Consider the following 15,994-nt stretch of genomic DNA (forward strand, 5'->3'; position numbering starts at 1 on the left):
CCGAGGCCTGTAGTTAAATTTATAAAGCGTTGAGCATCCAACATGTCACATAATGACTCAATGTCTTGTTTACAAATTTATTCAGGAAAGATTTTCTGAAATGTGTGTTATGAAAGACCTAGCATTGTTCTTCTCCTGCCAACTCCTTCTTCATTTCGTACCCACCCCTCTATTCCCCTCCAGTTCCACCATGCACTACTCAGTTTTTAAAATTCTCAGTGTGTGTTTATATATCAACTTCATTCTGTACATCAGGTCTAAGCAAAACATATTGCATTAGGCCAAAGTCCAGCATGAAACTTGGAGGGAAAGAACAGAGCTACAATGCAGTCTTTGAAATGAGAGTATCAGAGCAGAGCAAAGTCAGAAGTGATTTTGAAGTTGGAAAACAATATATATGACATTTGAACTTGAAATGAACTGACTGACCAAATATTCCATGTGTGTTTAAATAGTTGTAATAGAAATAAGGCAAGTGGAAGATGTAAAAAAAAATTTAAATGCATCATTTCTCTTTGATTTTAAAATCCAATATGTGCACAATGAAAAGAAATCGAAGGAGAGAAAGGTGAAACATTAAAATATAAATAGTCATAATTTCACTATGACAAAAATCAACATGATTATAGAGTGTAATCTACTGGTCTTATTTACTCACAAATACATTCAGATATGGACACACACAGACATACACACAGACTATTGTTGAATTCTTCATGCCAAACTCATATGCAAAAAATCAATGCCAAGATCAAAGTTTCAATAAACTTTGATCTTGGCCATGCAAAAGCAACTCATGGACTTTGGCTGTTATTGTGATCTCATGTACTCTGCACATCCCTTGACTAACATTTAGCCTATTCAAAGTTATGGGTTGTTTTTAGAAGTTTTTTCAAATGCTTGGCCTCTTTGAAAAAATAGTCTTTTAGATTATTCTTCTAGCTGAAGATGATGCTTGGATATCAGAGTTAGAGCAATGGTTAATATGGACTTTGACCCAGATCATTACCAAAACAAAATAATAGCAACCACAACAATAATAATCACCCAAACTATAAAATCTTACCCTTCTATGACAACAAATTCTAAGAAAGCTCCCCTCCCTCAGACTGACGACAGAGCCCTCAGCTTTCTAAATCAGGATTGCAGAAGGAAAGAACATGCCTTGACCCTGCAGGCCACATTTCTGTGGACACTTTCCCAACCCTGAGCCACACCCCTTTTTCTGTCTGCACTGAAACAGAGAAATGACTGATTGGGTTGGAGGCCTATTTCTAACACCAAAGTCACTCTCCTCACCGAGTGCTCTGTACCACATAACAACAATATGTCCAGGTTGGGACTTGTTCCCCCTTGTTTGGCCAATAGCCTCACAAACAATCCCCAGAGGCCTCTGCCCCATCTGCTTTTGTTGAAGCATGCTGTGTCTCTGCCATATGGATCAATCAGTCCCTGTCTGGATGGTCCTCCCAGAATGCCTTCTGAGACACCTTGCCCTTTGTCACAGGGCCTCATGGGAGGCTTGTTGGGCTTAGCCTCTCCAGAGCTCTCTCTTTGAGGACTAAAAGAAATTTCTGTATCTTGTAAATTACAGAATATAAAATCTGTACCTTCCTCTTCTAGTTAGGGTGGATCACCTCCATTAAGTCAACCTCTGCCACACCTGTTAAATTAATGGAGGACCAAAGAATAATGGAAGGGATTTTAAGAAACACTTGTAAAATCTGTAATATGTTGTTGTGTATTTTGCACCTTCCCCTACATTTTCACCCTTCCATAAAAAAAATAACATATAAGTCATACATGTGTTCTTTCAAGAGTATATGAGCATCACGTGCATGTGGTTGCCTGTGGAGATCAGAAGAATAAGTTGGATCCCTTTAGAGTTTACAAGCAGTTGTGATCCATCCCATGTGGGTGTTGGGAACCCAATCTGGGTCTTCTATAAGAGCAATAAGTGCTCTTAATCTCTCCAGCCACTCCACCCCTGCTTTAATGAAGGACTTGAGCTCTGTGAAAAAATTTTAGTATTATGATTCTTAAGTTCAAAAGAATTTTCAAATGTGGTGATTTGGGCTTTTCCTAAGTTAGTGTTTGTTAACCAAACAGAACAAATTTTGGATATCATTAACCAGATATATAGGTCCAGTTTTGGTGGTGATTTATGGGGTTTATTAAAATTTCACATTTCCACTCAAATTCTTGCTTAGTTTTTAAAATAGTTAACACTCCTTGCAATTGTTACAGGGGTGAACAATAGCTGCTTGAGACCTATGCAGAGCCAAAGAGCCTGATCTTCAATACTGGAAGAATAAGAAGTTTGCCTCCAGCTAATCACAGGAGTGAGAATCATAGAATTTTACAGCCATTTAATTATGTCATTAGAATAAGAGTTGGCCAGCAAGGAGAGAGGGGGCTGCCTGCCACAAGTCTGACATGATGACTTTGTGTGGTTCTTTCAAAGCCATAATAGTATTTGGGGGAGATTGTTAAAGTATTGCATTGCTTTAAAAGATACTTAAAACTGTCTAACTAATATACTTAAGTACATATTTTTCCTTTATAAAAATAATATTTTTATTCAGTCATTGAGAATTTCATACACTGTATTGAGGTCATACTTATCCCCCCCGCCCACCACTTCCCTGAACTCATATTCACTCTCTCTACCCTCACCGTCCTCCCCACCCAACTTTGAATTTTCTCCTTTTTCTCCTGTGAAGTCCAGTTTGTGTTTCACAGAACTCCTGAAAAGACATGGCTGTGCTCCTCCAAATGCTGAAAGCTCCTTGGAGCTTCCGGAAGCTGGGCACCAGTGGTTGGTGAGCTTCTTGACAATCTTATGTCTTTCTCTGGAGTCTGTTGTGCCAAGTGGGGAGAGTGTAAACTTTTCAATGTGTACCTAGCTACCACTTATAGACTTTTTTGTTTAGTCCTGTGCACTGAGGTCTTCCTTCCCATCGCTCACTCCTACCACAAACCTATAAAGGTTTAATATATCTACTTTGATGAATGGCAAAAATTGAAGTCTCAAAAATGTGAATGTACCTGCCCCAGATTCCAAAGTTGAGGAGGATTTTAAGCCAGGCATGAGACAATAAGAGCCCACCCCTCTATCTACTCTTTCCACTGTCCTCTCTTCTTACTCAAATGGAGGTGATGATCAAACACAGCATACATGCAACAGAAAGCGTGCCTCCTTCCCACAAGGCACATTCTTTTCAAGGTGTTATTTCCAGTCACACTTTGCTTTTGTTTCCATTCTTGATCAAAAGACAGAAAGGAAAACATTAGAAAATAAAATTATGACACAGTGAAGATGACTACAACAAAGAAGAAGATAAAATAATGGCACTTGTTATGTTAAATAACAAAATTATTTGTGAGTTTCAGTTGAGAGTGAATTGTTTATACCTTTTTGAATTAGATCTTTGTTAATGAAGATATGTGACAGAATCCTTGTACATGAATCTCTTGAAAGAAAAGTTGTCTGGAAGGATTATATGCTTTGCTACCAAAATTTTCTTCCCCAAAGACATACATACACAAGAAACTAGTTCTTTTTTAGGACATATTGAAATGAAATCTGCTGTTAGAACACTACATCTCCAGATAGTGATGGTTGGGGCAACTGGACTGGAATAAAGCGCGATCAGTGTCATCAAAAGACAGCTCGGTACGTTACTGACACAATTCAGTTCTAACATTTATGAAAGACTAAAAAAGATCAAATGCAGACATAAGTAAACACTTCCGGCTATATACATTTACTTCAGAAATTTAAATAGATATTTTCCAGATATCTTAAAAAATGTTCTGTTCTGTAAGAATAGTTTTCAGTTGACCATATACACCCTGAACCCTTGACCTTGAGACATCTTATTGTCTAGTCAATCGACCCACAGAACTTAATTTTGAATTTCTGTAAAATGCTTGTCTTCTTGTCTCCTAACACCCTCTCAATGTCAAACAGAATTCCACTTTCTTTATTAGACAATTTGTATTGTTTTGCTTTTAAATTCCAGACTTTCTTGGCTTGCTTTTTAATTTCTTCTTGCTGGTACAAGTATCTTTCCAAATAAAACAGCAGGGACTGATTTTTTAATGAGTAGACAGGTCACTTTAGTCTGTAGACTGTTTTGTTCTTTTCCAAATGGCTGCTCTTTGGTGACTCCTTACCTCTTCTTTACTTATCTTGAGACAGTGGCCAGGTGTGTATATCAAACTCCAGGGAAGAGCCTTTGGGAGCTCTGCAAACTTCCTCTATTTGTTTACTATTAGCAACACAATGCATATGTGAGCAACTGAACACTTTTCTTTCAGAGATTCACTGTTGTTAGTTTTGCTTGATGGGACCTATATAAGCATAAATATACACTAAGGGTAATTTCTCTGATCTCTTTACCTCTGCTCTTTAGCTCACACTTTTAATTCAAAGTCCACTGTTGTTGATCGCTCTCTGTCATTTAGTCATCCCACTTATGTATTCTCATGAAGTCTTAGTCATTTGCCACTCTAACTTTAAATAACACCCCAAGAATGTCTTTCTTCTCTAGTAGGTACCTGGTGGCAATAACTTTATCATACTTCCAGAATTTAGTATAGCATGTAGGATGTGAGCTAGCTTGGATGGGACTAGAAAGAAAACCAACTGTTTTGTGAACACATCATCTTAATTTAAGAGCGAATGATTAGGGTTAAAAGATCAAGAATAGGTTGGCTTAAGGCTAAGAAACAAGTCATGCTGGAGATAGCTGAAGAATCCCCACCATTTCACTATGGAAAGACTTATCCACATTTTCCAAGGTTGACTCCAAAAGCACAACAAAGCTCCTTCCAGGTCAGAAAGTTTTTTTTGTTGTTGTTATTGTTGTTTTGGTTTTTTTTTTGTTTCTTTTAATCAGAATGAAGAATTATATAGGCCAATGACATTTTAATATCTCTTGTGGCCAGGACATGTCGAGTACGAAAGCTTCTATAAGCTCTTCAAATAAGTTCATTTCTACACACATGGAGGATCTTTTTTGCTGGGGAGGCAGAGAGAGATGGCTGGGTAAGATATATCTGTTTCTTTCCTGTTGCTAGGATAAAATACCATGACCAAGAGCAACTTGCAGATGAAATAGTTTACTTTGGCTTACAATTCCAGAGGGAGTATTCCTACTCAAATGGAGGCATGGCATGACATGGTTGCCAGGGCAGGAAGCTGAGAAATCAAATCTTCAGCCACACACAGAAAACAGAGAGCAAACTAGAAGTGGAGTGAACATATAAACTCTCAAAGCCCACCCCAGTGATGTCCTTCCTCCAGCAAGGCTCCACTTCTTAAAGGTTCCTCAACCATCCAAACAGCACAACTAAAAACGTGTATTCAAGTATGTGAGCCTGTAGGGGCTATTTCTCAATCAAGCCACCACAGTGATGCAAGACCTTATCTAAAAGAAGAAAGGAGGGAAGGAAGGAAGGAAGGAAGGAAGGAAGGAAGGAAGGAAGGAAGGAAGGAAAAGAGAGATGAGTGAGATGGTATCTCAGTAATAACCCTCTTTTCTCAACCAAATTATCTGATTAACTGTTTCAGTCAAGACAGCTCTCTACATAACCAGACCACTCCAAGAGATTTTTAATACTCTCTTCTGAAGCACTTGAAATCCCATTCTTTATACTCTATGAACTCATTCTGAACTTTTCAGTGAGTAATACACTCAGAGTTCTAATATATGATATTACATTGGAAGTTTCTTAAGGTATATTGTATTTTAAATTATTTATTCTGTAGTGATCATGTATATGGATGTTCTTTTCTATCTACTGAAATGTGTTGAATAACAAGAGAAAAGCCCTTCGCTTTCCATAGCATCTATATTCCCATGAGGATGCAGACAATAAACAAATGCAAACTTTAATAGGCATCATTTACCCCACAATAGTGCTACAAAGCAAGTAACTCTAAAATTTCTGAATTGTAGTACCACATATCTACGTGTCATACCATTGTGTGGGCCATCTGGAAAGACACTGAGCGTATCTAGACTTAGAGTCTATAGTCCCTGTGCTGTCTGTTAGGATCATGTCTGCTGTGCTTGTAACTTTGGTGTCCCTGGACCAGCACTCTTGCTACACATGCTCTTCTTGTGGGACACGGTATAGGTACGAGAGATTGAATCAGACAGAAGTTGTACCAGTGAGATACCATTTCTGTCACACCAACTAACATTTCATTATCCAAGACAATACACATATCACACCAAGTAAAGATTGGCCAAAAGTTAATTTTTTCATTCTTATTGGGAAGGAAAATATGGTTCTGAAAGAATGACAGAGAGTTATCGAGAAGAGAGTGACCCTCATGACCTAATTATTTCTCTTCTCTCTTCGGGTTTCACCTCTGAAAGATGCTTCCACCTCTCAACTCTGCTGTACTGGGAATTGAGCCTCCAGCACTGGAAGCTTTGGGGGCTGCACTCAAATAATACCAGCAACTGTACTATACCAATGAGGGAGCCAAGAACCAGAAATGATTCAAGCTGCCACACAGACAACTTAAAACACTAGATAGTACAAATTATCTGAAGAAAATAAAATAGGATTGGATAATTCCTAGGAAGACATGAAGAAGAGTAGCTTTAAGATGAAGCTAAATGCATTTCAGGTAGTGGAAACAGACAATACAATGACATAGTGACAAAGGAACTAATGAGAATGTAAGAAGGGGCTAGAAAATGAAGTCATTGAGATGAGGTCACTGAGATCAGGTTCCATGATGCATTTAGTTATTTTTCTAAATTGTGGGGACACTAATACACGACAAAAGAAATTTAAGGAAGGAAGGGTTTGTCTTAGCTCACATGTAGCTGGAGTTTTCTCCAGTCCCACCGGGGCCCACAGCCACTCAGATTCAAGTAAATACACAGAGACTTACATTACGTACAAACTGCATGACTGTGACAGGCTTCTTGCTATCTAATTCTTATATCTTAAATTAAACCATTTCTATTCATCTATAAGTTGCCACATGGCTTGTGGCTTACCGGTACTTTACATCTTGCTTCTCATGTTGGCAGCAGCTGGCAGCGTCTCCTGACTCAGCCTTCTACTTCCCAGAATTCTCTTCTCTGCTTGTCCTGCCTATACTTCCTGCCTGGCTACTGGCCAATCAACGTTTTATTTATCAACCAATCAATCAATCAATCAGAGCAACACATTCACAGCATACAGAAAAACATCCCCAATACTCACACTTTGAAGATACAGTTGATTGTGGCAGAGTAATCATCAAGGCAAGAGTTTTAGGTGGCCTGTCATATTAAGTCCACAGTCAGGAAACAAAGAGAGAAAGACAGAGAAGGAACAGTACCCTTCTTATTTCCTCCTTTGCTTCAGTCTGGAACCCTAGTCTCCAAACAGTTCCACCTACAGGTAAGGTAGGTCTTCCCACCTCATTTAACATAATCTAGAAACTTATAGGGATGTCTAGAAGTTCATCTCCTAGGTCCTATAATGTTGGCAATCTGTACTAACCATCATATATGGGGAAACCTGAAGATATTAAGAATATTTGATTAAGAAATTACCATACATGCTGGGCTTGGAATGTGTGCCTGTAATCCCTCACTCAAAGACTGAAACAGGAAGATTGGAAGTTCAAGGCCAGCCTGGACTACATAATGATAGCCTGTCTTTTAGAGAAAGAAAAACAAATGTTCACATCCCACATACTGACGAGGTAAACAGTGACCTCTGAAATACAAAAGTCCATTTATCTTTCTCCCAGAGGCTTCTCATACTGACACGGAGCCTCTTTGCTCTGTTTATTCTCACTCTTGGGAGAAGTCTTATTCCTTGGTACCCTGAGGAGGGTTATGTAGATGTGAAATAGCAACATCTCTGGTCACCTTGACTTGGTAGAAACCTTTTGTCAGGAATATGTGGGTCCTTTGGACCAAGAGACAATACTGATGTAACCATATATGTATGGACTGTGCTTTTGGGAAGTTTGTGATTAATACAGGGTATGGAAAAATGTAAATGGGGCAACCTCATGACTTCCACCAGGGTGGTCACACACAAAGCCACTTACAAGTGTTTGAATTCCATCAAATTGGAAGCACAAAGGTGTTGAATGCTTTCATGAGGGCCTGTGCACTTTCTTGAAATGACCTTTGAGCTTTGTCCTATGTGAAAAATTTTGTCTAAAATTGGCATTTAATTAGCCAGATTTTCTTTTGTCCTCATCTTTCCATAGATGTAAGGAAAAAAGAACTATTATTCTATTTTCAGACATATGATAAAAGCAAATCAAAACCAGCAACATGGAGACACTGTTGCTCTCCCTGGGTCACAGTAGTACCACTACAGGTGTACCCTTGCCTTCTATTAAGACTCACCAACCAAACAGGCGAAACATACAGCTGGAAATTCACATTGTGGCATCTTTAGCAAGAAAGAGGCTGTGTCCAGATGAGACAGAAAGTGCTAGCTAACAGAGCTCAAACACCTGTCATGGGTTTCCAGAAAGAATTGTTGTGACAGTGTTATTCCACATGCATTTGTTAGTGAAATGACTTCAAAGCAGTGGGTAGGGGTCTGGGAGGCATTGCTACCTTCCCATCAGTGCTGCCTCTGCTTTGAGGCAGGATCCTGGGGTCACTAGTGCCAAGGCAGTTCTCCACGTTCATCTCCTGTGCTGCCTGCCAGGAGGGAGACTTCAGTCCTGGCTCCCAACCACCCTTGTTGGTCTCCAGCTGCCAGCAACCTCCAAAGGAGAGAGCGCACTGCCCTGCCTTAGGAAAGCTTGCAGCCCATGTGAGGGGCAGGTTAAAAACCTTTAGGATGGTTCAATCAGAGGCATTGCCTCCTTCCTCCTCTGCTGCTATTGTGAAGCAGAACACATGCTGCCAGGAGACAAAGAGGACACGCGTTTATTTTTGAGCATAGGACTTAGGAACCACTTGGGAAGAATATTCTTGATTGAGAACCAAAACATTCCATGATGCTTAACAAACCTGCAAATTGAAAAATCAGCATCGGCCTGTTCAGCCAGGAGGCAGAAGAAGGACCTATACCCTGGGAAAAAAAAAACCCAAAATATTCCTTAAATGATATTTGTATGCATTTGCAAAATTACCACTTTCTGAATCAAAATCTCAAGCTGTTTTCATCTGAGAACATATGTTGTGCTGTTAGACGGTAACTCCGCCTGCCGCAGCCCGTGACATACCCCACCGCATCGCATAATGGACAGTCCTGCAAAAAAGGAGCCGCAGTTCAGTCAATGCCCCTGTAATAATATTTTAAAATAAATGATATGCATCATTAAATCACCGAGGATGACTAACTCAATTTTAGAAAACCCACAACTCCAGCAATCATAGTTACAGCTCTGATTTGAATATTTCCACTTTCACCTGAGCAGCCAGTGGGAGCCAGGCAGGCAGATTCCGCATCCAGGCAGAGGAAGGCTGTGTCTCCCAGGAACTGGAGGAAACCTGTGATTATGTAGTTACAGTAAGTCACGAGATGCCTGTGTCCGCCTGGGCTTTCCAGATTCTCCCTTCCTCCCTTCTCGCCTGCTTATTTACATATCACAGGCATCCTCTTTGTAAAGTTATTTTAAATAATTTATTAGATTGATCTTTTTAAAATTCTACCATGGCTAAATGTCATAAGGAAAAAAAAGTCTTTCTAAACTTACTTAAAGGTTTCTGGTTTCTACTGGAGTAGGCCAGTTACCTGCTCCACTGCCGATATTCTAAAAATACCTTCATGTCCATACTATTATCCATTCTTCACGTCCAATTGCTCTGTTATGGTAATAGTCAGAGGCACACCATGCAGTAATTACTTACAGCTGACTGAAGAAAAGAATATTCAACTCCCCCACTGCTCCACTAGAAGGTCTTTATGCTCTATTAACTCATTCCTGTTTATTAATACTCTACTGGTAATTCAGACTGCTGCCTCTTAGGTTTGTAATAGGAGGGCTATTAAACAGCCATTACTGACCATATGGGTTGGCGAATATTTGTTGTTTTTCCCCCCTTTGGTGGACTTCCCCCCTCCTCCTTCCAACTTGTTCTTTAAGAAGCCATATTATAAACTAATAAAAATATCGTTACATCTGCATGAGATTAAGAAGCCTGGCAATTTCTCCCTCAGAAAATGTGAATTTAGTCCCAGATTGTCATTGCTACCTAGAAAAAGAGATGGGGGAGAGGCAAGAGAACAGAGAAGATTGTTCTCAGGTGGGAAACCGTACTTTGGGAGATATTTTAGGTCGCATGTTTCCTAAGTCAGCTGTTTCCATTACTGGCTTGCCGAAGGCATTTACCTGCCTTTCATCACCTCCAACTTTTGAAACACAAGTACATCTATTAAGGAACCCAAGTCTAACACTACCTTTTTCTTTCTAATCCCCCAAGCATTTGAAAGTGTTCACTTTAAATGTTGAGACTTGGTGAATCCTTCTTCAACGAGCAGGTATATGAACCTGGGAGGTGAGCAGAGTTCCTCCTGGGACAGAGATGGCATGAGTAATGGGTTCAAGTGCAGCAAGCAGGTGGCAAACGATGATTATGGTAATAATATGCATGCTCCTTCCTAGGTAGTGAGCCTGGCTGTGTTGCAAACACTAAACACATTTACAGAAGGATAAATCTTGGAGATACACAGGAGCTCCAAGCAAATCTCCATTGGAAAGTGACCACTTATCTTCAGGACCCAGAACAGGTCGGTCACTTGACCATCAACTTTTACCAGTACTGGCAGAGGCTGAGTGTCCCAGGTGTGCGACAGCAAAGTGACTGGCTTCCTTAGTGCTCTTGGGCCTGACTTCTGCTTTTTCTTCTTTTTCATCATCTCTGTCCAAATCTTTCTAGCTCCTTAATAAACAGATCAAACACTGGGTGCAGAGGGATATACTTCTAGCCCTACCACCTAAGTTGCTGAAGCAGGAGACTGGATTGAGTGCAGAAGTTCAATTCTAGCCTGGACAGGTAGAGAGACTCCATCTCGTAGGCGATGCAAATAGACCTGAAATACCAAAACAAACAAATAAGCAAAAATAAAGAGGTAACACTCCTGCCCCCCAATTTACCGCTTGCTCTGATCTTGCCCTTCTTGGCCTGGCAGGAGAATTGAGTATGTGTGCTCTATGTTTGGCGGGTGCATGCAGTTAATTTAGCACCCTTTATTTGTTAACTGGTGGTATTATGCGAGAGTCCTTTTTCTCTCAGGTACACTCTAAATCCCTGGAGACAGGAGCTGTATCATTTAAGCTCGTCTTCTGTCTGTTCCAGTACATAGTCCAGTGATAGACATTCAACTGGAACTCAGTAGAAGTCATAAGTATTTAATGGAAATATATAGCATAAAAGAAGGAACAAGTCCCTGGTTTTTCTAATTTAATTGTGTTTGTAGGAGCTACATATAGAAAAGCAATAGTAATCAGAAGCAAATAACAACAAAACAAAATGACAAAATGAAACCCCAAAGCTTGACAGTACCAATTTAATGGATAGCTAAAGATAGCCTGTAGTGATAACCAAAGATTTAAATGAAACTCAATTTGTTGAATCAGAACTTCCTATACATTTTTTTGTATAGTAGGTCTATGCTATGAGAAAAATCTCAAGGGATTTATTTCATTCAAGCTTTTCTAATTGAATCTAGAATCCTGGGTTACACATGATCGATTGGACTCCAGTAGGAAGAGAGGGGCTCCTCAAGGAATCTCTGCAATGGGGCCTGTAGTGATGTCGACTGACCCAGTAACACACACTGATCCAGCCAGGGTGAGAACTCCCTGGTGGTGTGAAAGGCACAGTGGAGACTGACAATATGAAAAAGCCGACCAGCACCAGAGGTCAGCCACTGCCATTGGATTCAAACGTTTTGTTGAGGTATTGTTTTGGTATTGCTTTTAAAGTAGAATTTTTTTTTCTGGCAAAACATTACCCAGAGTCCTGATTTGTATATCAGATTATAACAGAACAGCCCTAGCTGAAGCTCCATTGTTAAGCTTGAGTGCCTAATGATAATTCAGCTAGTAAAGGTGAGAGACTTCTCTGGAGGCATCACAGCTCTTGGGAGCACTGAGGGAAAAGCGTTTTCCAGGTCCACCCTCCTTTGGAACAACAGTGGATTCTGAACATATAATCTTAAATCCACAGAGTTTACTACAGAATTGTGACTTAGTCAACTTTTTTTTCTCCAATTTTATTAAAGGATAATTGACAAAATTACATATGTATCATGTACATTTTGTTTTGGTATGCATAGACATTGCAAAATGGTATCTATCTTATCACATCTTTCACAGTTCCTTTCTTGCATGTGTCCATGTATGTTTGTGTGTGGCAAGAATACTTAGAATCTACCCTCTTAACAAATTTGGTTATACAATACTTACTGTGAACCATAATCAATATGACATAATTCAATCTGGAAATTTATTTTACTTAAAGATATGGTCTGGTTATGTATCCCAGGCTAACCTCAAACTGGAGAGCTTTTTGCCATAATCTCCCAATTGATTGCTGGCATTAGAGATGTGCAGGTACTATCCATTGGACCTTTATTCATCTTATAACAGAAAGTCTATGCACTGACCAAATCTCCCATTTTCCCATCACTAGGTCCTTAGCAATTTTTGTTTTTCCCTATTTTATGAGCTAAGCATTTTTAAATGCACATATAAATGAGATCATATAATATTTGTGGTTCTCTGCCTGGTTTGTTTACTTAGCATAATATTTCCCAGTTTTCTCCGTGTTGCAAAGGCAGGATGGTTTCTTTTCCTTTATGTGTGTGTGTGTGTGTGTGTGCGTGTGCGTGTGTGTGTGTGTGTGTGTGTGTGTGTGTGTGTGTGTGTTTCCACCTTTCTGTCTACATTGCCTACCTGTGCTAATAGATTGTCATTGTCATTAGAAAGCCACTATTAATAGTTGTGTGTATAACACTAGAGGAATAGACCATTAAGGCTCCTCTTAACATAACTAAAATAGCTTTAAAGTCAGATGAATGAGCGAGGAGGATTGTACTGTATCTTAGTGCTGGTGGGCTGTGTCCCCTAAAGGCTTTGACTAGATGGCTTATACTCTTGGGCATTTGTAATTCACAGTATATGATCAGATGCCGGCAATTCAGTTCTCAGGCCTTCTCCTGGTTTGCATACCCAGTCCTCTCAGCACACCCTCACCTGGCCTGCCTTTGGTGCTCACCCTTAAGGAGAGACAAAGACCACATGTCTCTCTTCCTCTTCTATTTCAGGGCATTAATCCCCACATGGATACCCTACATTCATGACCCTATCAAATCCCAATTCCTTACCAAGATACTGCTTCCATTACCACAACACTGGGCACAGAGCTTCAGTGCAGGTGCTTGGAGGACACCAACATTAGCTAGTGTCACCCTTGAATAAGAAGAGATGCTTTGGACCCCGAATGGCAAAGCAAAGATAGGGTGGTTCTGTCCAGCTGAGTCTGGCTCCTCCTGAACTTCCAGGCCAGAGTCCTAACACTGGTTAAGCTACACCTATGTGTAGCGGGCCTTCTTGGACTGCCAGCCCCTAAATCATGACACAGAGACTTATTATTAATTATAAATGCTTGGCCTTAGCTTAGGCTTGTTCCTAGCTAGCTTTTTAAACTTTAATTAACCCATTTTTATTAATCTATGTTCTGCCCTGAGGCTTGTTTACCTCATCTATGTACTGTCCATCCTGCTTTCCTGTTTCTTCCCTGTCTGCTGGGTTGGTATCCAACTGGCTGGCTGCTGGCTGATTGGTCTCTGGCTAGCTGGCCATCAGTTGGCTGGCTCCCCTTTTCTTTCTGCATGCCAGCCCTGCCTGTCCCTCCTTTGCCTAGCTATTGGCTGTTCAGCTTTTTATGAGACCAATCAGGTACCTTAGGCAGACAAGATGAAACAGCAACACATCTTTTCATAGTTAAACAAATGCAGCATAAACAAAAGCAACACACTTTTACATAATTAAACAAATGCAGCATAAATAAATGCAACACATCTTTACATAGTTAAACAAATAGTCTATTCCACAACACCTAGGTGCTTGTACCTTCCTGATCTGGATTACATACTCTCTTTTTCTTTGACTGGCAGGAAACACCAAAGAGATTCCATTGTATGACTGAACGGTATCTCCTATACCCAATGGAGGATAGATTTACTATAATGCCTTATAGCATTTTAAAGAGTTTTGGAGGCAAGTCAATATATTCATATCCTTGAATTCTTATATAGTACAGGAATACAAGCTATCATTGCTATTCTAGGACAGATACTTCTATTAACTAGTTGTGTATTTAGGGACATATCATTCAGCTTTTCTGTACCCCATTTCCCTATCTGTAAAATAACACTCTGGCTGTTATTTGCTTCAGAAACTTGTTTGACTTTGCTGGACTCCTAAACAACAGAATCTATTGTTCTCCATATAGTAACTCTGAGATAAATTACATTAAAATAAAACAAATGAACAAATACTCATCTGAATAAAATCCTAATATATACCCAGAATTATAAATTAGGCTGCATGACAAAAACATTTACTTTTGATGTCAGTGAAAACTTGAGATAATTTAGCAAAGATGGTCTGAAGCCTTGTAAATATCATCCAACTGTGACTTGGAACAGTGGAATTTCCCAATGGGTAGGAACATCTGGGCAGTATGTAGTCTTGATTTCAGAAATTCCCTAATTCACCACATACTTGTTTTGCCTCTTCTATATTTCATCATTTGATTAATAAATACATACTGAGTTGCTACCAGTGATTCACCCCAAAAATGTCCTATTCAGTACATCCTTAAAGAGGAACTGACTACATAGGTAACATTATGTTTATTGTTAATAAAAAGTAAATAAAAGACAAGTCCCTGAAGTGTTCGCAATCACCTTGGGGAGAGACAGTGTACGTGTTAGAAAAGATAAATTTCTTCATATGACAGTATATGATTAAGGGACGAGAGAGGGAAAGGCTGTTAGGAAGTTGAGGTGGAATAAATATGTGGGTGGCGATGGGGGAAAGGTTAGGAATATCTTGGGATATTATGTGATATATAATAATACTAGAGCAAGTGGTGGAGGTCACAAAAGTCATATAGGGAAGGAACCTGTGAAAGGGGTGACTTAGGTAAGAATAAGAGGTCTTTGAATTTAGTAGAGATCCAGGCCTATTGGGAAATAATGTTTACATGAATGACCAGCAGGGCATTGGCAGGATAAAGTCTTCCATGGGGGGAGGGGGCACTAAATAATTAAATAAATAATTTTGGATAAATTTTAGGCTTAAAGAAAACATTTTCTTTTTTAAGGTGTTTTGTCATCAGTGGAAATTTTTTATTAGTAAAATCACAAAAGGGTCCTAAAGAACATAGAAAAGATAAAAGGAAAGTAAACAAAAGCTGGAGGAGGGCAGAGGAGAGCCGGTCATGAAGTATCAGAATACATCATAGACATGGCCAAGCTGGGGAGAACCATGGTGAGGGCAGAGAGCAGGCTGAGTCTTACCTTCCAGTTGCTGTTTCTCCATCTTGGAACTGAAGGATGAAAAGGCAGAGCAAAACACAAAGGCCTGAAGAGAAGAAGGAAGGATAAAATAAAAGACATGGAGAAATAATAGTGATGTGACAAGAACAAGGATGAGAGGGATATGGCATGTGTTCAGTGATGTGCAAGGCAAAATAAATTCATTTAATTATTGTGTGGCAGGCTTGGAGTTAAGCCCACAGTGTCCAACACCCAAGAAACTGCAACTGTTTTCATGTGAATGACTCTCCTTTTTTAGAATTCATTTTCCAGGGAACAGCAATGCGACCCCTGTCCCGTCAGCTTCCTCCTATCAATGCCTGACTCTGTCTCCACTTTTGGAATTTTAGTACTGCAAATGTTGTAGAGGTGGCTGAAGGGGTATAACTTTGGTTGATATCTGTCTATATAGGCACATACCAAACGTTGCAGTTACCTGTTTATACAT

Source organism: Peromyscus californicus, unplaced genomic scaffold, assembly GCF_007827085.1.
Source record: "Peromyscus californicus insignis strain IS unplaced genomic scaffold, ASM782708v3 Scaffold_13__1_contigs__length_99412109, whole genome shotgun sequence".
Taxonomy (NCBI): Eukaryota; Metazoa; Chordata; class Mammalia; order Rodentia; family Cricetidae; genus Peromyscus; species Peromyscus californicus.